Here is a 4,720-nt window from a genome sequence, read left to right as displayed (position 1 = left end):
TCGAGGATTACAACCAAGGTGTGGATAACCATGAAAATTAGCATGGTACTCTCGGTGTTACAAATCACCTAATCAATGTGTCGGTTAACCATACACGCTCCATTGATCTATGATAAACATCAAGCTACCCATTACCATCCTTCATTGGTCCCATATTAGTGTGTCGGTTAACCACACACGCTCCACTAACAACCAACAAGGTGCAATGTGCAATTTCATGTATTAGCACCAACTCCACATTTTTCCTAAAGTAACTCAGATTTGGGAATTTATAAAAGTGTTTAGTTACTTTGTATTTCATTATACTTATAATGGAAGGTTGTGTCCTATCCTACCCGTTCGGCTAATGACCCTTCACTAGTCAAGAGTGCGGTGGATAAGAGTAGATACCCATTCAATCGCCATTTTATAGGCAATTTCCTTAAACACCCCTTAGAGACCAGCTTCGTGAATGAGGCCTACTAATGGTAAGACTGACTTTTTACTCATACATATATAATATTAGACTTTTAATTTTATATAGTATAAGGGTGTATTTAACACTTTTAAAATACTAGGTGGTCTAATTTAATAAATTATACCTTTAATTTTGTTAAATGTAAACCATTGCATTATGGATTTATTAACTCTCTTTCAATTATACACTTAATTAATTTAATAAAACAATAAGGGTCTAATTTGAACTTTTCAAAATACTTGGGTTTTAGAATTTAGTATTTCAAAATTAAAACCTTTTAATTAAATTTTAAATTGCAAACCTCTAGGACAAATTTTGTAAGTTTTCAAAACATTAGGGTTTAACTATTTAAATTTCAAAAACTAAAACCTTTTAAGTTCAAATTTAAACTATAAAACTTAAAGGGTGTAAATTGAAACTTTTCAAACTTACTAGGTCAAATATTTGACTTATAATAATCCTATATTATCCATATTTAACCATATCCATAAATTTTGATAAGGATAATCATTCAAAACAAAAAAAATTGATTTTCGGGAATAAAAATGAGTTTTGGTAATTATCCATACCAAAATCTGCTCAAAGAATCGAAAATCCCGGCAACAGCACCATGGACTAGCCGAGTCCACTGATGGACTCTCCAAATTCAGGCAACTCATCAAGTTCATTGATGGACTCGCCGAATTTAGGCTACTTGCCGAGTCCACTAATTGGCTCATCGAGTCGGCGTCGCAGAGAGCAAAAAAATCGACTTTTTGATCCATTGGCAGTTCAATTTTGTGACAACTCGAAATTTCCATCTTGTAAATCCATTCAATCAAAATCAAAAGTCAAACTTGTTTCTGTTACCTTTTAGCTTTGTTAAGGGTCTGTATGAGAGTTCTAAGCCAAGTGTAGTAAATGATGGTGTATTAGAATGTGTTAGCTTAAGTTCTTTGAGTGGAAATCAGTCGGAACCACCTTCACAAGGAGTTTACGGCCGCAAACTAGGGTTTACGGCTGTAAACCCATGGCCAGCCGTCAACTCTCTTCATTAGTATGTAGATCCTTCTCTTTTCTTCATTATTCACATCTCCAAGTCAAGTACTCTCATTTCTCTCTCAAGTATCATCAAGTTTTTCATCCTTTCTCTTCAAAAACGTAATTGATTCATCCCTTTTTCTAGTTAATCTTCTTAACCATATGAATCCTTTAAATCACATCCATAAATTCCACACTTTTGGTTTAGATCTTCAAGATCATCATCTTTCACCAAGAACGCACACTTGTTCTTACTGACCGTGAATCCCATTTAAGCTTCCAAAACGTAAGTATTCTTTCCATATACTGGTTATCCATTAGAAGCTCTTAATTACAATCAAGAATCAACCATTTAATGCATGAACATCAAGAGTTTACAGCCGTAAACCCTTCATATGGTCGTAAACCCTTCTTAGTTCATGAGGTGGCCATGAACCCTTCAAGCCATGGACGAAACCCTTCAATTTTTTTTTCCATAAAATCCTTGGCCGTGAAGACTCTTAGGTCGTAAGCACAATGGTCGTGAACACTCTTTGGCCGTAAACACACCCTTGTGTGGCCGTGAACACCCTTTATACGATAGTATGTGATTGGAACACCTCATTCCAAGTGTTTCCCAGTCCCTAAGGTTGTTCCCTTACAAGATTATTTGTTATATACATGAATGATATACATATATGGTCATTATATGCTTAATAAGACCCGTTTGTGCTCGAGACTTCCCTTGGCATACTTAGCATCCTAATCGATCTTACATTAGAATCACTCACAACAGGTGAGTTCATACCCCTAAACTTATATTTTAAATGATTTTATGGGGGGGGGGGGGGGGGAGGAATACAAGTAGAAAACATTATAGTTATAGTATTAATCACATGTGATTTATAACTACTAAACAAGAGTATTTATTATACATCAAAACTGTGTTATCAAACAAATTATTTCAAATCATTTTATAAACCGACGTCAAGTCGTCAATAACCATTCAAATAGTTAAAACTCTTTTATATGATAAACTCTTTATCGTTTTGCAAAACTCTTAAACTTATATATTGTCAAAATCATGTCTATATAGATATAGTTATATAAATAAGGTTGAAAGGGCTTAGGACTGATAACTCGCTTTATTTCTTGTTCCTTGTTTGGTTTTGGACTTAGGGTATCGGTTGTTTGTCCGAGTGTCATTTAAATCTTATTTATATCTTATATAGATCTATGTAGATATAAAAGTCTTCCAATCAGTTCAATACCTTTGGGTAGCAAAGGTATACAAACATGATCAGTAATTAAAACAACAGTAATAGTAAACTATAATAGGTATAATTTATAGGAATACTACTTACTATTTCTAAAACAATGAAACTTAAAGAGTCAGTTCATACATGAATCTATTCATACATGAGTCAGTTTAAACATACAATAACAAGAATAGAAAGGAACATACAATAACAAGAATAGAAAGGAACATACATCCTTTTACAAGAACAAGATAAACTTTAATGTGAAACTACTACTTCACGAATTAGCAATATACTTGTTAGATCGCATTTTGTAACCAGAGTCTCCTGGAGGGAGAGTGGGCATTGTGTGTATACATCTATACGGGACGGACAATCCCACATCCCGACTGTTCGCTACAGTTTGGCCGGCAGGGCAAGGGGTGACAAATGTCACATCAGTTTCGACGCCAGCAGGTCATCATGTTAAACACTCGTCAATCAGTATAGTTATAACCACATCACATTTAGCCTTAATTAAACAAATTGGTTTTAAGGTAGTTAGTGCTACAGTAGTTACTTATTACAACATTACTATACACTGTCATTTTCCCATTACATTCATATAGTGATCTTCTAAAAGGTAATGTAAACTATTTTCTGGTAATAATAGTCATATACTTGGGAAACACTCACTTTTACAAAAAAACAAACATACAGAACAGTCGGGTGTTGGTAGAAGACTACTCTCCATGTTAGTAGAAAATATAGGATTTTCTAGGAAGTATACAAACTTTACATCAAACACTTACAAACATTTTCTTCAAACTTATACAAACATTTGACACTAAAATACTTATGAACTCACCAGCTTGTATGTCGATCCTCTCTTTCAAAATAACTTGTGTTCTCAGGTTACCAGTAGACAGGTACAGATGGCCAGGTTTTGAGAAGGTGGAGCACTTTCAAACTTGTCTTTTATTTTGATATATATATATATATATATATATATATATATATATATATATATATATATATATATATATATGGTGTCTTACAAATACATTCAGAACACACATGTATAAATTATACTATTAATATAATGGATGATTTTGTTGCTTGTTTTAATATTGTGCATTGTTATGATACTGAACATGATGTCCTCCACCCCCGAACGTTTCTGCCGTTCCGAGTTCGGGGTGAGACAGATTGGTATCGGAGCTTTGTTTATAGTGAATTGAGTATATCAACCCATAAAATATGTACAACTATAAACACATCGGGATTAAAATACTTTGACCAAGAGTTTATACTTTTTAAATAATAAAATATTTAACTAAAGTATACATACATGCATTCATACTAGGATCAGTGTCATACTAGAACGGAACAAAAGTATTGTGGTTGTTGAACAGCACAAGTAGGCTCAGGGACATATATCAGATATGGGAGTGATATAGCATGATCAACTATATCTTTCCGAGAAACAAGGTTGTAAAAATCGCTCGGCGTTCGACTAGCGATAAGCGATTAATCAGACTCAATGGGGATTAATCGACGATTAATCAAGGGCCCTAAATTATTAATAAAATTATATAAAAATTAATATTTCCTAAAAAATTAAGTATTTGGAAATTTTAAATTTTAAAATTTTAGTATAATATTTTAAAATTTGAATTTTTTTTTTTGAATTTTTTAAATATTTCCCTCCTATGAATGCCGAGGACCGCCAAGGCCGCCAAGAACCGCCAAACCCGAGTTTGACCGATTTTGACTAATTTCCGCCAAGCACCCTAATCGTAATGGTTCGAGGCTACCAAACGAATAATCACCGATTAATCAGCCGCCAAGGCCGATTTCTTCAACACTACTGAGAAGTGATCAGCATGTTCCTAGGAATGGTTGTGGTGTTGCAGCAAGTCTAAAAATTTACCAACACTACTACAATGAAAACTTTAGAACATAACATAAACTTAAAATAGATTTTGTGATACTTTAACTACTTATTTGAGAACGTAGGTCAATA

Source organism: Lactuca saligna, chromosome 4 (genome assembly GCF_052625555.1).
Source record: "Lactuca saligna cultivar CGN05327 chromosome 4, ASM5262555v1, whole genome shotgun sequence".
Classification (NCBI taxonomy): domain Eukaryota; kingdom Viridiplantae; phylum Streptophyta; class Magnoliopsida; order Asterales; family Asteraceae; genus Lactuca; species Lactuca saligna.
Note: the sequence above shows the minus strand (reverse complement) of the source record.